Source organism: Amblyomma maculatum, chromosome 7 (assembly GCF_055883805.1).
Source record: "Amblyomma maculatum isolate TAMU_Amacu chromosome 7, ASM5588380v1, whole genome shotgun sequence".
NCBI classification, from domain to species: Eukaryota; Metazoa; Arthropoda; class Arachnida; order Ixodida; family Ixodidae; genus Amblyomma; species Amblyomma maculatum.
This window is the reverse complement of record NC_139350.1, coordinates 60,187,295-60,211,377: the sequence shown is the minus strand read 5'-3', so window position 1 is coordinate 60,211,377 and position 24,083 is coordinate 60,187,295. Positions and strand designations below refer to the sequence as shown.

At 45.1% G+C, this 24,083-nt stretch overlaps 1 long non-coding RNA gene across 1 annotated transcript; it reads left to right on the top strand.

The window, feature by feature from the left end:
- The first annotated feature begins 1,880 nt into the window (after positions 1-1,880).
- LOC146183528 (uncharacterized) lies at positions 1,881-22,465 on the top strand. Its single transcript, XR_014708766.1, has 4 exons — positions 1,881-2,137; positions 2,488-2,592; positions 4,638-4,749; positions 22,197-22,465. It is a non-coding gene; the product is annotated as an uncharacterized LOC146183528 (long non-coding RNA).
- The last annotated feature ends 1,618 nt before the right edge of the window (positions 22,466-24,083 follow it).

Sequence of the window (24,083 nt, the reverse complement as noted above, 5' to 3'; positions counted from 1 at the left end):
GTAGGGTTGAGTTTTAAGTGTTATCACAATTCATATACTTGGCAATGTGTGATATTATAAACATTATTTTAATTTTGCAAATAAACATTGTTTTAATGAAATTTTTACATGATATTATGCTTATTATGAAAACAAAAAATGGTTGATATTCATGACACCACTTGTGCTCGAAGTGGTAAAAAAAGGCCAATAAATGATGAAGGTGATACTCGATGAAGTGACTTACAAATGAGTTCACCTGCTATATCGAAAGTATGCAAGAAACTTCTAAAGCGTTACAGAAGGACACTCTCACTGAAGGCTCATTTCAAGCCTTATATAGCGACACATTGAGGCTCTCTTCGGGAAAGTAAGGTTAATGTGCGGAAGGGAATGACATATGCCAGATGCGAGGGCCGTAACAGCTAGCGGCACATGACTACATGACTACATTGTCAAGACGTAGGTTTCATCTGAGAGCAAAATCAAGGCACGGAAGGAAGTGATGGCATCTCCTACCATCCCATTTTCCACTGTCACATATTCCGGTTCACCTTACGTCGCTGGATATATCGTTTAGTTAATCAACTTCGGGTGTGACGCTTGCGCTATTCTTCTTGAAACTAGCGAAACAAGCAGCCCCATGTAGTACGCTCTTCTACGAGGACAATGTTCTAATAGACTGCATTATCCGAAACCAGAGCTTGTTGCCCTATTGGACAAACTTTTTTTTTTTCGAAAAAGCTGCCGTGCACATACTACACACAAATGTTCTCGAAGGTACTTAAGATCCTGATTCAGTCAGCATTTCAGAACTCAACACTGAGCTGCCAGAAAGGAATTGACAACAGCAATGTTATTAGGTCCGTTCCTTTGATATTTAAAAAAATTCTCAGAATTCTTCTTCTCAATTAATTATACCAGGAAAGTGACAGAGAAGACCGAAAGGCCAACTCCTTATGTGCACAAGCCGTGCAAGAAGATTTTGAGCCTGAATTTTCTAGACGCAGGTCGCATTTCGATGAACTGATGAATATATAGTGCAATGTGTAACTTTGAAGGAAAATTTTTTTATTGTTTGCTGCCTTTTTCGATTCTGCTTAACTGTTTATGCCCATTTCATTGATTAAAAGTAGTCGCGAGACTGCATATACATCTTCGGTCCTTCAACCACTACACAAGTGAAATTTTTACTATATGAGTAAATTTTTGTTATTTACTCTGAATCTGAGACGCGCCATGAATTTTTGCCGGTGCCTCTTCTGATCTAAACGAAAACGGTAGCGGTTGACAGAATCTCCACCCAGTAGTTCTTCATGCACTCACGTCAGGTTGCGCTACACCTGCTTAAAACATTCAAAGGCAGATTGCATAGCCTGGTAAATTTATTTTTGTACAAAAATTATAGGTAAAAAATGTTGAAGTGTACCCGAAGCTTCATTCGACCGTGCACGGCCGCACTGACGAAGGAGCGCGCGCGTGAGCGGATTGTTGACTGTTTTATTCCTCGTACACGATAAATGTTCGATGTTGATGACGGACTTTGTATAAACCATAAGGGGCGAAATGTCAGGACCTGCCGGTTGCAACTGACGCGGGCGAAGCTAAAAGCGAGCGCGCGTTTCCCTTGCGCGTGAACGGCTGTAGCGGAGGAGCAGCAGTAGGGCGGTGGCGACCCCACCGAGGCGCGGCGGGCGGTTGAAACAGACCCCATTGGAGAGGCCGTAAGAGAAGAGAAGCGCTCTCTCCCTCGAGACCGGCCGTGCGTCTACTTAGACAGGCACGCGACCTGCCGGTCGCCACCGCGCGATCTTGGTAAGCTGCGCATGCGCGAGAAGAAAGAAGGTAGGCGAGGAGGATCTGTTTGTAGTCTGGCGGATGTGACGTAATAAATTGCTTATTTTTGTTTTTTGCTTGCGTGTACTCTCGTACCCAGACGCTTTTTTTTATCGCCGCCTCCGCAGCCGCAGGCACCGCAGGTAGGGTGGCTAGCCACCCTACCGCAGGTGCTTTTTTTTTTTTCCTTTTCAATTTTGGCGCGCAGTGGTACAAGCAAGCGGGAGGCTTGTTCGCGTCGTGTTTCAGATTGACCAGACTGGAATGTATTCTGCAAAATAGACTGGGCGGCACCCATCCTTGCAAGTTTCTTCAGACTTTCGTAAGTACAGCGAAAATGCAGCGCAAAACACGTGTTGCATTCCGTACTTGCCTCGCCAACCCATTGCACCGCTGCCCTCTCGTTACAAATTGTTTGGAATTTTTTTTCTGCATCGACGCTCTATTGTTTAGCGATCTCAATTATTTTTTTGTAATCTTGCTATGAGTCTATTTACCAGTGACTTCAAGTGAAGTGTAGAGGAACTAAGGAGCCCTTTTTCGTGCGCTTAAAAGCAGTCCCGGCGGCTCGCACGAAAGGGCTTTCCTTTTGTAGTTCATTTTCGAATACGCCTCCGTTTGGCCCCGGCTAGCCCTGTCCCAGCAAGAGCAACCATTTCTGTTTCCTTTCAGTATGTACCGAAATAATCTTGATGCACGGCGATTGTGAGATCTTGGCTTCGTCGCAGCTTCTGCTCATGGCCTCTCCCGATGGTATGCCTTGTGCCTCATGAAAAGGTGAGTAGCACTTGAGTGCACCCGCTTGTAAAAATATGTGCTGGCAAATACCGGTTGCTCCACAAGGGTGCTGATATATGTAATCAAACTCACCTTATTTATGAAGATAGTCCACAGCATGACTTTGATGTGGCCAGGGCATGAATTTCGATCAGCACCGCCACAGCCAAAGCAATAAAAAGCGGGGGAGTATCGAAATTAATGGTGGCCCAACAGCGAAAAAAAATACAGAGACCAAGAAATAAACGAAATGAGACACACGAATAGCGCTGAACAGCCAAAGCAATAAAAAGCGGGGGAGTATCGAAATTAATGGTGGCCCAACAGCGAAAAAAAATACAGAGACCAAGAAATAAACGAAATGAGACACACGAATAGCGCTGAACTTACAGCTGATTTTTTTTATTGGGAAGAATCACATCATATATACGCACACAGAGAAACAGCGCACATGCGCGTCAACGACGTCAAGTTTTGGTAAAAAGGAAAAAAAGCATTTAAAAGCACGAGTGCATCGGCAGAACTGCTGCCCACTGTGCAGCATATTCATTTCCCGAGGAGATAATGTGACAAAAGGCGTACTCACGCACCCTTTACTTTTTCTGATGTGAAAAGCTTTGGCTACTTCTCTAGTGCACTGGTAAGAATGAACGAACAAAACGTCACTGTCATCAAAAAATGACGTGCATTCGCACATGGATCAGTGCTTCGCTAGGTTAGCTTCTTTCTTTTTCAGCGAATTAGCGTGCTCCATGAGCCGCACTTTAATGCATTGCACAGTCTGGCCTATGTAGGTAAGGCCACAGGACAGAGGGATTTGATATACTATGCCAGTCTTACAAGGAACATATCTATTTTCATGATTTATGTTGCACACATTTCTTCTGCCCCCTCGTGCATTCTTTGAACCGCGGCTCCCACTCTTTCTAGTTTGTTAGGAGAAGGAAACAGAACGTTTACATTATGCTTGCTTCCTACTCTTTTAATTCGGTGCAACAGCGTGTGTACATATGGCATGACTACTACATACCTTTCTTCTTCCTTCCTCCGAACACCTTTCCCGCCCTCACATGCTTGAAGACGATTTTAGCGCGCAGAGGACTTTGTCTGCACTTGAGACGAGAACTGAGTTCAGGAAACCAGCTTCCCTGCATTTGTCCGCCTGAGTTAAGAGACTGGACATCATTTTATGATGACAAGATTTCTTCACTGCCATGCCTAAGCATCCCGTAACAATACTACTTTTTACGAGCTTTGAATGAAAGGACCTGTAATTTAGAAGGGGCTTTTCACTCCTAGGTGAATACTGCCAACAGGCATGGTGGGGTTGGAAAGACAACTTTAAATCGAGAAATTGTAAGGCTGTTTCTTGGGGGACTTCATGCGTGAGCCTTAGTCCCGACCCATTACGTGCAAAAACATCAAGAACATTTGACACAAATTCAGGATTCACAGAGCTAGCTAGCACCAGAAAATCCTCCACGAAACGGAAAATGTGCATGCAACAACTGGCTAAATCATTCTCAACTTTCATATCAACCCTGCTTAGATAAATGTCGCTGAGGATGGGAGCTATCTTGGCACCTATGCACACACCAGATTTTTGCGTATAAAGTCGACCATCTCACTCAAAAAACGTGTTACTCAGGTAGTAAGATAACATTTCCAAAAAGGATCCGGTTAAGGTTCCACACTCATTTTGGAACCAGCATTCATCATTGTCCTCCGTAATACATTGCTGAACATCCTGGATGAGTTGAGAGTGTGGAAGAGATTATACAAATCAACCACATCTACGCTAAAACCAGCACTGTATACCAAGCTCTCATTTTGGAGCAAATCAGCAACTGCCTCAGAATTAGGAACGAGAAATGGATCCTTTACTTGAAGTGACGACAAATGTTTGCAAAGATAGTAGACACAACCAACTGCCATGAATTGCGGAATTCATACTTTCATTCATTATACTTTCTGTGTTGTAACAAAATCCTTCACATCTTACCTTTCCCAGGAGTGGGCATTTATTGCATTGTTCTGATTTCCAGGTCCTTCCCTGTCTTTGGTGCGTGTGCTGAAACAGGTATCCTTTGGAGGCAACCTGGGGCTTTCTTCTGTGCTTTTGATTCTGCCTTAGTTTCCATCGGATAGCTGTGGCTGGTACGTGTGGGCAAAGGCGTTTCATATTTGCAGACCAGCATATATATGGTCCAGTGCTTGTCAAGGCAATTTTTTTTGGTACAAAGTGTGATGCTGCTGCAGTTCCACAAAAAAAAAAATGTTTTTACAATTTTTAGACAGCTTACCTTCAAGTTCTTCGATTTTGTAATGGTGTATATATGGTATGCTACCACTGTTTTTTTTTTTTTTTCCTGTCATGCTAATGCATCAAGGATAATGCTAGGCTGTTATGGCTAGCATGATCTGCTAAGGTAAAGGTGCCGGTTTCATTCCACACCAACTGATACAGGTTGTGGGCTTGACCATCCTCAATTTCTTTTTAAAAAATCATAGCAAATTGTATTGCTATGAAGAATATTATCCCAGCTTGTTTTTGGCGAAAAAATATTTTCTGCCCGTGACCACCATCTTAAAGGAGTATAGACGCCAAATTTTGGTGGCATTTTTGTTGGACATTCCTGTATACGGATCGCCAAGTGGTTTTTGCCTACGACTGCGAAATAATTTTCAGTTCAATTTTCTTTTCTCGCCAATTTCGGTTTCAACAGCTGAGAGATGGCTGTGACATCACAATCAAGTCCAAGCCATGCACAGCATGAAAAAGCCGCAGTATAATCTCCAGCTCTTCGCGATTCCTGTTCTTGAGGAAGGCTGGCTTCAGTGTTGCAGTGAATTTAAACATCACAGGATATCAATTTTTTTTCACCCGTCACGTGACCTAGACTTAACTTTGGCGTCACAGCCATCACACGGCTTTTGAAACCGAAACGGATGAGGAAAGAAATTCAATGATAAATTGTTTAGCGGTCATAGGTGGATATCACCTGGTGCTTTCTGTACAGTAATACCTTGCACATCATTACAGCTAATTAAACACGAACCCAAAAATTAGGTGTCTATAGGTCTCCGCCATGTTTAAAACAAACAAAGCAATCAAAGTGGTGTGGCAGTCGTCTATGGCCCCAGAGCAGGCGGAAAGCACGGGAGGGGCACTGTGGTGCCACCCCACTGCTGTGGCCATACTTGCCAAGAGCGTGTTATTGTGATATGCAGGCACCTTTTTGGCAGATAAAATACCCACGCGCTGTGTGAGTACAAAAGCAATACTTGGAAAAACTTCACGTACACAGCATGCATCGCCTTGTCCTGCACACCGTACCAGACCAAGAGCGGGTTCAAAGCGCACGAGCGAAGTTGTTGCTGCCTTGAAAATGAGTAGCGTAGATTGATATCTATTTGCTATTTGCCCAGCACATTAGCCGCGGAATGCGTCGAGAATTGCAAAGCTTTGGGTGCATACAACAACTTTCAGTCGGGTAAGTGGAATGTGATTTTTCTCGCTCGTAAACAGCACACGCAAACCAGGTAGGAAGTATTCCGCTCAAAACATCAATGCATTCTCGGATGATTCTTCATACCGAGCATCAAATGAGCGTTGTTGGTAAGCATGGCAACAGTAGCAAGGGCATTGTGCCTTGGCACCGTACAGGTTTGCTTATCCTTGCATTATTCCTTTAAATCACCACGCTGCACGCCTATCTGTTCTGTTCGTGGAAGGTTATTGGCGTCAGCGTTTATAATTTCTTCATGGGTATTCAAGCTTTTAGCTTGCATTACAAGCTGCAGCGTCCACATGCTGGTTCCGTAGTTAGGGCTACCCAGTTCGGTCCCGGCCGCCGTGACCACGTTTCTATGTAGGATAAACTCTGAATGCGACAGTGTGCTACGTAGTTGATGTAAAGATCCTCAAAATCTGAAACAGGGGCCCATATGTCACTCGGGACGCTCAACCCCACAACTCTCATTCAAAATTAGCTGCAGTGAATACCACTCAAACCCCTCGGTATAATAAAATTCATCTCCAATTGAGCAAATCAGTGGCTGTCAGCACACGCACATTTCATCACAAAATTTAAAATAATTTGAGGTGAACAAAGCTAATGTTAGCCATACAATATAACCACGGAGGAGTGCAATACTGATCGCATGCGCAGTAGCTCACTATGCACATAATACATACAACTAGAAAGTGAAAAAAAAATTTGCTTCAGGAATTGCTTACATTATAAACAGGTCTACGCATTAATATACTGGCTGCCTCGTCAACATTTTACGTGCACTCACAAAATACCATTACGCGTCATAAAGAAGGCCAAACTCGAGTTATTCATGGCCTTTGAGCCCATAGCCGCTCTGGCGTAAAGGTGTCTGTATCCAGCCTCCGCGCCACACTGCGATGGCCCACTGTTTACGGCGACCTTCGCCCATAAGAAACCTGTGCAAGCTTACTAAACTTTGCGTTCTTTGCCTTCCAGCACATGCCACGGTGATGCAACTAGTCAGCATGGTGCTTTGTTTTTTATTTTTTCGGCTGCAGCAAACCATCGCACAATCACAATAGGCGAAGCAACTGAAGCATTGTTTTTCCTACCACGCGAAAGTCTGTAATTACGACAGCGCCACCGCATCTTCATGACGTAGCCAGAGTGAAGGTGGTCTATACTCCTTTAAGCTTGCAAGTAATAGCAAAACCTAGTCACACAGATAAATTTGTAAAAAAATTAACTTTTTGATGCATCACTATAAACAAAAATTTTCATATTAATAAAATGCATTGTTCTTTTGATGTGCAGGAAATAAACAAACTCTGCCTTATATTTGTTCAAATATAAATCATAAAATATGGTACAAAAAGCTGGAATTTTGAAATGTTTGTCAAATTTTATATTCTTATGGTCTAGGCACTAGACTAGAGTGCCTGGGTTCGAATCTGACTGCCGGCAGCTGCGTTTCGATGGATGCAAAGCGGAGAGGCATCTGTGTGCTGTGCGATGTCAATGCATGTTAAAGATCCCCAGGTGGTCAAAATTACTCCGTAGCCCTCCACTATGGGGCCTCTCTCTTTCCGCTTTCGCTCCCATCTTCCTTCCCTTGTAGCGTGATTCAGGTGTCCACGGGAAAACTTTTCCTTTCCTGTAAACCAATTATTACTATTATAGTACTCAATCTATTTCTCCAACTTTTTTAGAAGACAAAAAGCCTATAAAAGAGATCAAACAACTTAAGCTGCACCTGCAAAAACATTATAAAAGAGATCAAACAATGTAAGGTGCACCTGCAAAAGTATTCTAAATCGGAGAAAATTACCTTATTGAGGTTTGAGGTTTATTCCTCCGTCAGTTATGTAATGAAGTGGCCCTATTAAAGATATGAAAAATACTAGTTTACACAGAGCCATTCATTGCCATTTAATACTGAAAGTTTAATCAGGGTGCTTTTAAGTGAGAAAATAATTTCTCAAGTTGAGCCTTTGCAGGCAACCACGGTGTTGCTCTGTGCCTGCTCATCGCAGCAGCCCACTTTCTGCTGGCTGCGAACTAGCAGTCCACTGCTTGAGTGCAATGGTGCTTTAGGCCTGGGTACTGTCAGCTTTAAATGTGCAAATTTTTTGCAGTTATATATGTGTATTGTAAAGAAGAAGTTGTGATTAAGCGGACAGATAGCCGAGAAGGAGGAAGAGGAAGTGCTTTTGCGGACCAGCTGACTCAAAAGTTAAGCCACCACCGCTCCGGTTCTTCTCGCTACCAGTGCCCGCTACCAGTGCCTGGATCCCCACTAAACACTTGGTGGAGGTGCGGGGTAATATATATATATATATATATATATATATATATATATATATATATTGCATGACACAGTACCATTCAATGGCATTTATTTTTTAGAGCTTAATCTAATTTGTGCTTTAGATGAAAAAAAAAAAACATTTCCATTCAGCGATCGCTTTGAACCCTGGCGTTGCTCTGTGCTTGCTCTTCACTGCAATGGATGCTGGAGCTGACGTCAAGGAGACATGTAACAACACCTTGTGGGGGTTCTCACGGGACTCGGGCTCTGTGCTCAGAACGGAACGCCCCGCCGCTAGCTCTGACCACATCCGTGGCAGGGAAGAACGAAACACTGAGGCAGAGCCACCGGGCTGGGCTGTTTATTGGGAGTGCCCAATTTTTATCCTTGGTCATAGCAGCATCCGCGGGCTCTGGCGTCGCGGCGTCGTCTCCCCCCGATGAGATGCTGTGCATCGATATTAGAGGGTAGGGGGAAGGAGGGGCCGCCCGGCACGCTACGCCAGGTCTCTCGCCCCTGCCCTCTCCGCCACTGCTTCAGGGGAAGGAGAGAGATGAGGTATCCCCGTGAGGCAGACAGAGCCGTGTCGTGCAAGCGTGGGTAATCTTAAATTCCCACACCCTCCTCCCTTAATCATGACCTCCACCTGGGTGCCGTTTTCCCCTTGGGAGTCGCACGGCTGGTCCTTCAGCAGGCCCATGTAATACAGGAATCAGGGCAGGGGTCGGGACTTGGGTTGTTGGGCTCTGCTCCTGGTGCCGCTGCCAAAGTGAGGCAGGCCACCCTCTATGCCGAACGGGCCCCGCATGCAGGCCGTACATCCGACTCGTTCTGTTGAAATCCCCGTCGCCGCAGTCACGAGGAAACACAAGGGGGCGAATTATCATGGCTCGCTTACCGGTCATGGGCCGCCAGTACGCCCGTGGTGCGCTGCTCGCCCACGGCTGCGCCGACTTCCCGTAGGTCGTAAATCGGCATAGACTCCATCCCGATAGGAGCTCCATACTGTTTTTGTTGAATGCCAGTCTCTGTGCTCGACCTCAAACCGAATATGGCACCTGCATTTGATAGCCCTCCTCGCAGCTGCGGGCAACGAACAGTCTTCTTTGCAGCTTTTTGATCCGCATCTCAAATTACTTTGCGGGGAATTCTGATCCTTCTGCTGTACTACAGCTTCATTTAAATTTTTCTTTGTGTCCGTGGCCTTCAGCAGATTCCTTTATTGTCGAAGCTGGCAGTGCCCAAGCCTAAAGCAGCATTGTATTGAAGCAGTGGAGTGCTGGTTCTGTGTATATTTGCAGCCGGCAGGAAGTGTCCTGCAGTGAAGAGCATGTAAGGAATTTACGGCGTTGCAGTGGAGCACCAGAACAAGAGGACCAGCGTGGCAGGCTTCTCGAACCGAGCAGCCTGTGCCGTGCTTGCTGGCTGTGAACGCCGATCTTAGCGCCTCCGCTTTACAGCGGCGCTGTGCGCTACAGGGCCCCCCGACCAAACGGAGCGGCGAAATGTACGCGCCAACGGGGCAGGGATGAGGGTGCCTCAGCGGCAAGCATGTCGACAGATAAGCCAGCAACATCCGAGGGGAGCTCCTGGGGAGGTGTCTCCATATATTTGGGTTTAAGGCGATCCAGGGAGACTACCTCTCACGACCATCCAGCAGGATAGTCGCCGACTTTGTAGTCTTGTTGAGGACATGGTACGGGCCATCATAGGGGGGGCTAAGAGGCGCCTTTACAGTGTCTCGCCTTAGAAAAACATGCCTCGAGGACGCAAGATCTGGGTGCACAAAGATCTGACGGTCAGATGATAGAGGTGGGACTGGGTTTAGGTGTTGAATGCAGTCCCAAAGGCGTTAAAGGTACTGCAGGGGCTGGGACGAGGAAGCCGAAGGAACGAACAAGTCTCCGAGATGACTTCGGCCACCAAACAGCCAAGGTCGCGACGAAAAACGGTGCGTAGGCCAAGAAACACCATAGGAAGGTGACCAGCCCAGTGCTCGCGATCTAGGCGAGCAATGAGGGCAGTCTTGAGCTGACGATGGAGCTTCTCAACCATGCCGTTAGCACAAGGATGGTATGCTGTGGTGCGGCAGTGTTTAGTGCCGAGCAGACTGGTAAGGGAAGTGAAGAGGATGCATTCAAACTGGCGGCCACGATCCGTGGTAACAGCCAAAGTGGGAAATCCATGCTGAAACGAAGGCTTTGGCAACTGTTTGCGCAGTAATGTCCAGAGTGGGCACTGCTTCGAGCTAACGAGTGAAGCGGTCAGTCATCATCAGAATGTGCCGGCAGCCATTAGATGGAGGTGGTGGTCCAACCAAGTCAAGGTGAATGTGGTCAAAGCAACAACCAGATGGCAGGAAAGACTGGGGAGGAGTCTTTGTATAGTGAGTCATTTTGACGGACTGGCAAGCAAAACACGAGCGGGCCCACTGGCGAACGTCTAATGTTTGGCCAGACGTACCGCTGGGTAATGAGGCACTATGTGGCTCTGATGCTGAGATGGCAGATGTCGTGAAGTGAATGAAAAATGGCAAGATGAAAGACCTCTGGGATGGATGGACGAGGTAGAGCCGATGACCCTAATCACAAAGAGCGCACTGTTATTAACCCTTTCACTGCCAAGTTTTTTTTTTTTTTGTGACTGCTCCTCACTTCCTTCCAGGTTCTTTTTTCATCTGTGTTACTTCCATCTCATTCGGTTTGGTTTGGTCAGGAATTCAGGAACAGTTGATTCAGAATTCATCAACATTTTCTGAATTCTTTCATCTATCATAGCATGGATGAACCTGGCACACTGACTCGCCATGACTCGCTGCTGAAGCAATAAAGCGACGTGGTGATGATAATGATGCAGGTCTAAAAATACCTAATCTATTTGAAGGCCCCGCCTTCTAAAGAATGGGTCCGCGAGTCAGGGCCTCGCCCGACTACTAGTCACAAATTCACATGAATTCCATTCTGCTCCAAAATACCAATTGGTGAAATATGAGAGAGGCCTTCACCCTGCAGTGGGTATAGTCTGGCTGATGATGATGATAAAAATGTGTTTATTTCCGGGTCAGCAGAGAAGCACTTTGCAAAGATACAACACTGCACGCTGCTTCAATGCGAAGCATGTGGTCGAGACTCGTGACAGGACAATGCTTTGCTACAAAAGTAAGGGGCCAGTGCTTTTACATGGCAAGACAAAACATAGTGGGGTGTAAAGATGGCCTATGTGACATGGCAAAAGGGGCTCCGAGCAGTACAAAATACATTGCTCCTCGTCTGGCTGCAACTCAAGCAAAAAACCCAGCTCAGGAGGCATCGCTTCCGTCTTCATCCTGGTATTGCTCTGCTCCACAGTCCATTACATCAGGATGCTTCGGGCTGCTCGCCAACAGCTAACAACGTGATCGCTCCCCAAGCAGGGCTCCCGCCAGACTCCCCCGATTCTTCCATTCTGTCCCTTTATCTACACTTTCTGCCGCGTCAAGCACAAGTCTCGCGCCGCGATAACCTTTGCACATGCACAGTTCAGCTGCCCCTCCACGTGCTCAGACAGAGAGAAAAGAGCACGTGCAGTTTAATTAAAAGACGAATTGAGGCGTTGGAGCCGCACATATATTTACGCTAAATGTTTTATGAATTTGTGAAGCCTCTTCGTAGACAATACGACTTGTCAGCAATATTTCTTTTTAGTGGCAGGGAGTTACGAGTATACTCAAGAGGAGAGATGAAATGCTGGTGTCACCGTTGGCGACAGATTTCTCAAGTGAAATGTATATGTCAGTATTGATTTTGCGAGTGCAGATCCCAAAAGTTATGCTGCTCGGCCATTAATTTCAGAGTGGCGGTAAACTGGCCATTTTAATGAGGTCATTGCAAGTCTGGTTCAACTGGTGGGAAGATTTTTTTTTAATTCAGTTTTTTATCTGATAAAGGAGCCGTTTGTTGCCATACGGTTTTTCTTTGTCCATAGCTCATCATCATTATCATCGTTAGCTGGACTATACCCACTGCAGAACGAAGGCTTCTCTCATAATCCTTCAGTTAACGCGGTCTTGTGCTAGCTGCACCCACTTGACCCCTGAAAACTTACTAACCTCGTCCACCCACCTGACTTTCTGCCGCCCCCTGCCACGCTTGCCTTCACTTGGAATTCAATTTGTTGCTCTTAGCGACCATCGGTTATCCTCTCTTTGCAATACATGTCCTGCTTGTGACCATTTCTTCTTGATTTCGACTAGAATGCCATTATTTAGAGTTCATTTCTTGGACCCACTCTGCATACTTCCTATCTCTAGACTACACTTACCATTTTCCATTCCTCAGCTCTATGCATCTACTTCAACTTAAGTATAACCCCTTTAATTAGCCTTCACATTTGAGCCCCATAGATGAGTACTCTTAAGATGCAACTGTTGTTTACCGTTTTCCTGAGGTATACCGGTAAGCTGCTAGTCATGGCCTGCAAGAACTTGCCAAATGCGCTCCATCCTAGACTTGTTCTACAGGTTTTCCTTCTGAATTTAATCCTAGTGCCAGCGGAAATAATGTGAGCGCCAACTGATACAATCTGCGCACCGTGTAATTTAATTTTAGTGCCAAGCATTTAATAAAAGCGGCAGTGTATTTAATCCGAACACCAACTCGAATGATGACAGCGCCAAACAATTGAATCAGACTGCCAACGCAATTAATACAAGCGCCAGCGGATTTAATTCATATGTGGAAAATAAATGCGGTAGAGGGCTCTAAAGCACGAAGCATGAATTCCAGAAATAAATCGAAATTGAGATCACTTCGCAGACCATGTGACGCTTAAGCGTCACATCTGCATGCACTATTTTGCTTTGTTCTTGTATCTTGCAAAAACCAAGGACCACGCGCAGCTGAAAAACTGCAGTTTATGACACGCCTCTTGCAGCTTTTAGTTTAGACGCATGACAAGTGAATAAATATGACTGTCACCTTCTAATTGGCTGGTTAAGCACTGCTTATTATGGGTTGTCATATGCACTGAATCTGCATGCTGATGGCATTTCGGCCTTCACACAACAGCCTGCTGTTTTTGTGAAATGGCAACCGGTGCAGAAATGTATTTGTGTTTCTAATAATGATTCAACACTACTAGCAGAAAAGAAGGATTAGTGTGAAGCAGAGTTGGTTCAGGCGAGAAGACATGGAGCCAGAGAAACATATCTCATTTTACCGCTTTCTCAATTTTACACGGCCACTACCACGGAAAGAGAGAGCGCGTGCCGTTGCATTTAGTCTGGCTCTGACATGGCAAAGTGGCTGAAACTATGTACAGCAGAGCTTTTAACCCAAACAGCAGTGCTTAATTTGCCTGGGCTGTAATTGTAGCGGCGTAGGAAACTACAGGCTTGTAAAAGCACAGAAGCGGCCGTCTTTAAAATGCAGTTTTATTTTCTGGGAGACATTAGGTTTAAAACACTTGCATCAAGGCAATGTTTGTCATAATACTGATGAAGGCTATCCTATACGTTGACACTTTGCTGATTCGGCGCATTGTCTGAAAGATGATCTCAATTTTGATTTATTTCTGGAATTCATGTTTCGTGCTTTGGAGCCCTCTATTGCATTCATTTTCCACATATGGATTAAATTGGTTGGCACACGGATTAAATTTGCCAGCACTTGTATTAATTGCTTTGGCACTCAAATTAAATTAGTTGGCGCTGGCATTATTTGAGCTCGCGCTCGAAATAGATATGCTGGCGCTTTAATTAAATGCTTGGCACTCGAATTAAATTACATGGCACGCAGATTATATCAGTCAGCGCTCAGATTATTTGCACTAGCACTAGGATTAAATTCGGGGGAAAAACCTGTAGTTATCGCTCTTTCATGGTCCGGATCTGCGGTTGCTACCTGTCCTAAGCAGACACATTTGCCAACAACATCCAGAGCTTTGTTACCTGCAGGGTGGAAGTACTGCTCCATTCACTCCGTTTGCTTTATTCTGCTCCAAACTGCTTTGCCTGCGCCATCCTGCCCCAAAACACAATATTGTTCCAAAACTCCAAAACTTGATGTTTTGCCATGATGTTTTGATGCCTTGGTATTTTGCCATAAAATTTAGCGAAACATGATTTTTGCTTAACATTAATTGTATTGGGCCATTAATTGCGCCAGGTACAAGAAATGCGGTTCGATGCAATTTGGTTAGGTGACTGTGAGAAGTGCAGCAGGGCAGTGGCATGTTGTGCTATAGACCTTTTCACGAGCCTCGGCGAAACCGGTTTGACTGGGCTGTGGGGCGGCTTTGGGAGAGATAATTCTCAACTTTTCTTATGCTAGCAGCACAGCCCAGTATTCAATATGGCAGCGCCCAGGACCACTTTTCGAAAAGGTCTATAGACCAGAACAAGGAGGGTAAATTGAACACTGCCATTTTGAGAGCGTTCTAGCACCATCTATAGTTGCCGCAGTGAAACTATGCCTCTGGATTGTCAAACGAGGCAGCCGTGGGTGTCTAGCTCTTGCGCTTTTATGTTTCTTTTTGAAGTTTTCACAACTGGTTGCTGATAAAATTGTCAAAAGTTAATTTCTGCCTCACAGCAAGACTATTCTTTACATCTTGCGAGGGCAGAGGCAAGTACAGTGTCCACAAGTGAAGTGAGTGGTTCCTATAAGCGCATGGTACCATTGCATGCAGGCTTGCTATGGCTGTGACTTTTCTGATTTGATTTGCACCCCCAAGTAATGTCCCATGTACCAGCAAAACCTTTGCAGTCTGCTATATGTTTTACCTTTGCGTGGTGACTGCAAAAAATCTGCCGCAGCCCACACCTCACAAAACAGACCGCATGCCGCTACTGCGAGCGAATGCTTCTCATTGGCGATGATTCCCCGGTGTCTCTTGTTTTTTTTTCCTTTCCAGCAGGGTTGAAGAATGAATCAGCAGCACATCAACCAAACAGGAGATATCAAGGTCTTATTTTTGTGACTGGTTGGCGTTGCTTATCATGGCTGTTAAAAAAAAAAAGGCACTTCCTTGCTGAAATGCAAACGGAGACATCAGGTTTACTCGCACTTGTGGCATGCCACCTGTTTGTGCGGTGCGGACTGCAACAAATTTTTGCAGACACCACGCGAGGGTAAGAAATGTCGCAACCGTAGTATTTTTCGCATAGAAAGGTACCATGCACTTAACCGAACCACTCGCTCCACTTGTGGACGCTGTGCTTGCCTCTGCCATTGCGAGATGTGCAGAACAGCCTTGCCATGAGGCAGAAATGCAATTTTGACGGTTTTGTGAGCAGCAAGTTGTGAAAACTTCAAAGAAACGTAAAGGCGTAAGCGCTATGAATAGCCATGGCCACCTCGTTTGGTAGTGCAGAGCAGTCATTTCGCTGCAGCACCTCTAGGTAGCCTTATAGCGCCCTCAATATGGCAGCGATCAATTTACCCTCCGTATTCTGGTCTATAAGGGTCGTCATAGTTTAAACGATGGCAGCACACTAGTGGTGGAGGTACAATGCACCTTGGCTGGGCCTAGCTAACACATATAAAATTTTAATAAACTAGAAAAGCGAGCATAAGAAATATTTTGATCTCAAGTTATTCTAAAACGAGTCACAAACGACTGGGAGGAATTAATTGCGAGAAAAATGTTTTGTGCGCATGACAGCAACTTCTCCCAGCCTTTTGAATCGCCGGTGGTGAGAGAAGTGAGGGCAAGGAGCGAAGCAATTGCCACAGACTACCACGAGCTGTTGAGGAAACTTTTCTGGTTACAAAGAACTACACGAGTTGTTCCAACAGTTCTGCTGTGAAAATGAGTGTGTACTTCACTATAGAATCGTTGTTAACAACAAACCTGTCCAGTCTACATCAGACAAAAGCATACTTGAAGCATTATGGGGGTGATGCCAGGACGGTGTTAATTGCAAGAAATGCTTTCAAGAGTGTTGGAAAGGCATAATAGAAAGCCTGTTGCTGACGTGTAGCCCCAGTGTTATTTAAAAGAAAACATGAGTCACTGGGAGACAACCATGAAGTAAAGAAGCTTAAGGAAGGAAAGGCTACCCTTCAGTGCCATCTATCCTTCCTGAAGGTACTACTGAGCAGTGCCCAGGAATTTATCAGCACAGCTGCGGAATCAAAAAGTGGGGATGTGCAGCTTGTTTATTTTAATTCCAAGGTAGTGGTGGTGCTTGAGCGTGGACATGTCTAAAGCTGTCAAGTCAGAATAGGCAAAAGCTTTTAGTCAGCTGTGTTACTTTAAACATCTTTACATGTTGAGATATGCGTGCATAGGTAGTACAGCATTGAATATTGAATAAAAAGTAATCAAATTGGATTTTTTTGTATATCAGAAAAAAAATTGTAGTTATTAAAAGTGCTTGACCCTAGAAACATGTTCCAAAGCATAATTTGAGTGCTTCAAAACACTCGTTTTACTGCTCCAAAGTGGCATTACCACTGCTCCCTGAGCTGTTCCAAAATGCTCGAGCCTGCTTCCACCCGTGTACCTATTAAGGCGAAAGCCTTCAATGGCTCATACTGTTGCTGTTTATTCGTCCGGTCAGGCATAGCTATCAATCCTATGACGTCATCACCCAAAACCGAAAGTAGCGTCATCAGGAAAATGAACTTCAGTAGAGTAAGTTGTTGGGCTAGTTGGTATTCTATATTTAAGGACATAGTTTTCAGCGCAAAGGCACGTGGCCAAAGAAAAAAAAAAAAAGAAAGACTATAGGGACAAACACTGCGCTGTGTTCGTCCCTATAGTCTTCCTTCTTCTTCTTTCCTTTGGCCGCATGCCTTTGCGCTGAAAACTTTGTCCTTAAATCTAGAAAAATGAAAGTCTGATCTCCACCGGGAATCGAACCTCCATACCTCGGATCCCCTGCCAAGCGCTTTAACCTACTGCGCCATGCCCCCCCCTTTTTTTTTCTTTATTGCCGACTTGGACATTCAAAACAAGACGATGAACAATAAAACGTGCCAGCATACTTTCGCGTGACACGGCGGGTTAAAACTTTTTCAGTTCTACCAAACTGAAGCCATGCCCGGAATTGTGAAACACATCATAATTCTTCTTGTCTACAGTGAGGATGATAGTAGCGATAACAATAATGCTGCAATTAGTGATAATGACAGTGATGGAAGTAACAATGACGATGCAATTAGTTGGTAATGATAATGAGAGCAAATGTGATGCACCTTGTGCACCAACAACACTCAGGCTGTCGCATTTCTGCAGTGTAGATTCCACAGTGCTCTCGGAATTTTTGTAAACTGCTGCTCTTATCCGAGGCTATTGACCATTACCGTAGACTTCCACATATTAATTTTTAGGCCTATGTTTTTGCTTTGCTTGCCTAGGTCATTAAGCATTCTTTGTAATTTGTCCACTGAGTTAATTAACAAGGCAATGTATTAAATCAGCCCTTATTCATAATTGTTCCCACTCCAGGTTTCTGAATACTTCCTCTAAGCAAGTGGCAAATAGTACTGGGGAGATCGTGTCTGCTTGCCTAGTGCCTTTCCTTATGGGAATTTTATTACTTTCTTTATGGAGGTCAAATGCTTATTCTAATCAACGAATGCTATTTATAAAGGCTGGTTATATCCCGAACATCCTTCTATCACCTCGTTGATAGCATGATGAATATGATCGATGGTAGAGTACCCTTTCCGAAAACCTGCCTGATCATTTGGTTGATTAAAGTCTAAGGTTGTCCTGATTCTGTATTTGATCCCGGATATATCAAATGCACATATATCATTTTCCTATATCGGACTCTCAAAATATCCCCCTGAAAATCCCACATTAAAGTTTAGCAGCGTTGTTCATGTCCATCGAATTGCGCGTCGTGCCCTGCAAAGGATTGTTTTAACAGCTCACCGGCAATCATTTTTCATGCATAGAGCCGGGTTGTGCAGTCATGGCGGCTGCTGCCTGCCAAGATTTCTGGCGCCTGCGAAGTGGCATTTGGAAGTGTTCCCAATGTACTCTCCTTTTCGACACTAGGTGGCAGGTGACATTCAGTGCATGTGTACACCTTGCAGGTCATCGCCGCACCCTTGGTGAGCAGTGTGTTGCCGGCAGGCAACGCACCACTGCCATACATGTACCATATTCATGCTTCTGGGTTATAGAGAGCCTCATCTGTTGGTTTGCCTTATATATGAAATTGCCTATGTATCTAACTATTCCGTGATCCGCTTCGAGTTCAATATATATATAACTGCAGTAGCAATGACTTAGTAAATTCCGTATACGCAACAGGTAGTATGTTGATTGGTCTGTAATTTTTCAAGTCCTTAGCATCCCCTTTCTTAAGGATTAAAATAATGTCAGCATTCTTCCAAAACTCCGGTGACGATGTCCAGACATTGCATGTGCAGGGTGGCCATTTTTCAAGCACAATATCCCCACCGTCCTTCAACAAATCTGCAGTTACCTGAGCCTCCCCAGCTGCTTTCCCCCTTTTCATAGCTTCTAAAGCTTTCTTAACCTCTTCCTTTTTACTGCCGGAACGTCTGATTGCTCTTCACTATTGCTAATCTCATTATCAGCCTGGTTAAGTGTAGAACTCCTCGGCTACCTTGGTATGCATACATCGGATTTTCACCTACTTAATTTCCCCTTCACCTCTTTCAGGCTAGCATTGTATTTTAGAGCATGCTCGATTCTCTCCGTAATATGCTCCCTTGCGTCGAACAAATTACGTTCACTGAGTACCTTTAACATCTCTGCCAGTTCTATCCTGACCCATCGGAGGGAGGTTTTCACACCTTGCCATTTCATAATCAGATATTTCGTCTGCTTGGATAGTTTACTGGTAGCCTGTCTAATTGTCCTACTGCCTACCTCTGCCATGCACTCATTATCAATGGCTCTGAAATTATCGCTCATTGCTTCTAGACTAAGATCGCCTTCGTCGCTTAAGCTGAATATCTGTTCTGTTCAGAGATCCTGAATTCGTGCACCGTCCCTCATGTGGCAAACCTTATTCGTTCCCTCCCAAGTGTAGCTTGCTGCCGGGCTAGTTGATGATTCATGAAGTCAAGAATTTAGCGCAAAAATAAAGAGCGGACGAAGAAGGACATATAAAATGATTGACCAGCGCTAGTCAATCGCCTTATGTGTTCTTCTTCGTCCATTGTTCTTTATTTTTGTGCTACATTCTTGACTTCGTGTAGCAAGGGGCAGCAGAAAATGAAGTGTGCGAATGAGATGAAGTTTTCAAGGATTAGGTCGCCACAGCTGGCTAAACATTAAGATAGGTATGTAGGGACCTTGATGTCGATAGTGGGACCCGGCCATTTTCAATGGGTTCAATGACCAAGATACATAGGATTGGCTTATCTCTTACAAGCGATTAAGCGTCCACAACCAGGGAGACGACGCTGTGAAGCTGAACGACATGGTGTTTTACGTGACAGGCATTGCCAGTTTGTAGAGCAGAAACCGCAAAGCAAACTTCACCACCAAGTCTGCTTTTAAACGCGCCTTTTCTTAGATCTTTGGCTGCCCTTGCATACAAAAGCTGTGTTCCAAACAGTACTTGTGAGCCTAAACCCAGCTGCAAGGATCCTTCACCAGTTATACTGAAGACATTGTGAACCTGTGTGCACATCTAGAAGTCTCCAGCCAGAGATGGATCAGATAAAGCACATTCTCAAAAACATAGAGGCTGACGCAGTTGTCCTAAACCCTATCACTGTTGCCAATATATTCATGCTTTGGCAGGAGCAAAGCAGCGCATTCTGGTTCAGCCACCTTCTGTGCACTTTGAATCACTTTCCAGCTTAGTTCCGTCAGCAGCTTGCTGCTGGACCAGTTTAAAGACTGCGATCGGGGAGGTGATATAACAGCTACTCCTAATTGAGGACATTTGGGGATCTCCATCTAGCCTGGCCATGACCCTTCAGGCTGATTTGAGAGCAAGTGACTGAAGTGCTGCCATTCATTCATCTGCAGGTTCCTGCTGCAATAACGCTCATGTATGGCAACGTCAGATCTGGTCAGACATGTTTATCCCGTTCCGCCTTCCACTGTAGCCTGCCACCTTCATTCCTACGTAACTGTCCCCTCTTTGTGTGGACTCCTGGTGCATACAGTCGTGCCCCGTTAATATGACCCCCGTTAATATGGACGACCCGAATTATGGACAGTTTTTCTGGGGACGAAACCTTTTCAATGTATTTATGCCTCGTTAATATGGAAACTCGCTGTCCGGACAATGGACAGGGGAAGAATGCACGCGCCCCACTTGGACCCATGTATTTTTGTCTCGTTAATATGGACAGTGCTTGAAAAAAAGAGTAGTCCGAACGCAAGTTAAAGAAGGGCGCGCCGCCCACGAACCTACGCGACAGCCGATACGGCGGGATGCCTGAACGAGTCCTGTGGGGTTGGAAAGAACCAAAGCCTGCGTGTCGCCATACTAAAGGAGGGGGGAGGGGGGGGGGGGGAGCGCAAGAGCGGAGCGGAACGTACACAGAAAACCGAGGGTCAGCGTAAGAAAGACCCCGAAAGGGGGGAACCAGGAGATTTCTGGGTGCAGCGGAAGTGCCGCCGCAGTCGGGAAAACAGCAACATGTGGTTGCAATAAATTCTGCTGAACGTGAACAGAGAGGCCAGTAAAAGCGTAAGAAAGAAATGACAGGAAGAAACACAAGTGCCTACAGTGGCAGTGGGAACTGAAGTTTTCTTTCCCAAAGCGCAATGTGTGTTCCATGAAGCCGTTAACGCTTTTCGGTGAGAGTTAAGACACACTCACAAAGTAGGGCGACAAAAGAAAGGCGACGTACGAACACGCAACCGGGACCGGTCGTCTAGTCCTGGACGCACTTCCCTCTCATGCTCCTCGTTTTCGTCCCTGTTGCGCTGCCGAACTGACAAACTTTGCACACTAGGCGGTCCGTATGTCGGCTTCGCTTTGAGTCAACGATGCGGCCTTGACAAGGTCTGAGCCCGTCGTAGTCGGCTAGCCGACGTTCTAAACTGTACTTCAGCTTGCAGTGTTTGTTTTATGGGAACACATAAAAACGGCGCCAAGAAGATAGGATGTTCGATAGCCCTCTGCATAGCAGCTTGCCAACTTGACTCCCTTGCTTCCTTACAGAAACAGTACAAGGCAAAAAAATAAAGAATCAGTACGGAAAGGCGGAAAGGTTAACTAGGCAAAAAAGTAGCCCCAACTTGAGTCTGGCTTTTGGCAAGGCGGGAGTTAAACGCAAAAGAACAGAGCTGAACGTAGACACGAAGAAATCTGTGAATACAAGCGGCAAAAGCCATCTCAGTCAATCCAAGCTGCGAGGGCTCAGCTGTTTCCTCGCCTCAGGAGATTCTCAAGCAGCTACTTAGCGGCTACTTTGCTCAGTGAAGAGGCCATTTTGGAAGTGGCGGTGAGTAGAGAATCAGACGCTGATTCATCGGCCAGTGAGGAGTTCGTGCTCGAAAGTTCGACCAACACAAAGCCCAACATCACGGGTGTCATGGTAAGCGAGTCGCTTCAGACTGCACTAAAATTTTTTAAGACAACAATGACAAGGATAATGCACTCAAAATTGCCGGTGTTCTGTGGAATTTTGAGTCCAGTGCACACCGTTATGTACAAAAGCAGTCGTTAATTCCAATTCTCTTTTCTCAATAAAATCCTTTTTGTTTTTATTCATGACTCGTTATTATGGATGACTCGCTTTATGGACAGTTTTGGTCGGAAACCAAAGTGTCCATATTAACGAGGCACGACTGTATATGACAGCCTTCTTATTTGTTATGCGTGCAGAGTTTCTGGTCACATTGTGAGTCATTGTCGCCACCTGCAGATGTGCCTGCCTTTACGCGCCCCTGAGCCTTGGCCACGTCTGTCCTGCAGACAACTTTGACACCTCCACTCACCACCTGCCTACTCGCCTCCATCCTCATAATGCCACTCGGTTTCTTTGCTGCATCTCTGCCCCAGGAAAACTAGTTACTGCCTGAGGCAAGAACTGCGAATACGTCAACAAATGTAGGGCCGTTCCTTGTTGATACTGGGGCTACTGTATCTGTGATGTGTAGGAAACTGCACAAGCTAATAAAAGTGTGGACAACATTATCTGATCTTTCGCTTCTCACATCGTAATGCACAGTGTCTTTCGCCTTTGACTGCCTGCACGGCCAGGGCCACCATTCACAGCTCATTATGTACCATAGAATTTGTTCTCTCGTCGTGCTGCTGTGACACCATTTCAGGTTTTGATTTTCTCTCTGACCATGGCACCATCATCATCATCATCTGCGTTAATGCCTAATTAGAACTTCTCCCATGCAGTTTGATGATTTGTCTCCCACTTTGAGCAAACTGGCTGTGGCTGCCGACATTGAGCTTCCTGCATGCTCATCTTCCTCCTTACAAGAGAATTAAAGGAGACTTTTATCCTGCAGTGGGTGTAGTCAGGCTGGTTAGGATGATGATGAGGAACCTGTTCGGCTATGCTCTTGCCATTTTTTTTTTCTTTGCTGTTGCACACTATCGCATCCTCTTCACCTAAAAAAAAAGTGCAAGACACCCCTACATAAAAACGTACACAATATCCATGGAAACCTACTTGTGAGATGCTAGTCATTGTTGCATGGCTAGTGTTTTGTACTTTCCTATGTGCAGAAAGTGCCGAGCATTATTTTCATCGAGTCACACTAGCTTCATTTTTTATTTATCGATTTATACATACTGTCGATCCAACCTGGACAAAGATAGGAGTGGACACAATGTCAAACTTGGAATAGCGCAGCCATTTCGTATCTAAAAAAGAAAAACAACTTTACCAAAAAAATAAAAGTGGACACTGCTCAGTTCTATGGCGCAGCTAGGAAGTGTTGTATGGTGCTTCATTTCTTTCTTTTCTGACATGATGGGAAGTTTTACTGAAGAGCCAAGATTTTGTTGGGGAAGCAGTTTCAGATAACAGAAATAAGCAGTTGGTCATATATGTGCTTGGTAGAAAAACATAGCTGCTATTCTGCAAGCATGAAACTGTGCGGCTTGTGTGAGTTCCTAACATTTTTTAGTTGCCCCAGTTTTTGTGAAATAGGGGCTTGTTTCTCTAGACACGCAAGTATTTAGACATTTCTTGACAGATGAACATAACGCATGTCTGCAAGACCTGAAAGGCATTGTGTTTTGTTGTGCCTGAGTGCATATTTAGCAAATATGTTAAGTGCAGCACATGCCCTCTCATTTTGGAGATTTAAATTCAGGGGCTAACCGGATGGGTAGTAAGGACCTTGTAATAGTTGTAAACGTGGTGAGTACACTGAATTCACATTTGAGGCGGAAAAAGATTGCTAGATCAAAGCAGTGCATCTTACTGTTGCATTTCATATTGCTTCCCCACAGTGGCGGCAAGTTTTAGATGCATAGCTGCGGATGTCCTGCTGATGACAGGAAAGGTGCTTGCATTACAGAACATATTTTATAAGCGTTGTGTTCATCCAGAAAAAAAAGAAGGATTGTAGTATAAGATTTCAATTTGAGAGTTTCTATACGCTCTTCAAGAGCATTATGTGCCTTTGTTTGGACAAATGCTGCATCATTGGTCATTCCTCGTTCATATCCATACAGGTGCATAACCTGCAGGATTTTCATCCTCCTAGTGTGTGGGCGCTCATGCATGAAGGAAAAAATAAGAGTGCGAGACAAAACAAACTATCGCTTGTTTGTATGCTTGGGC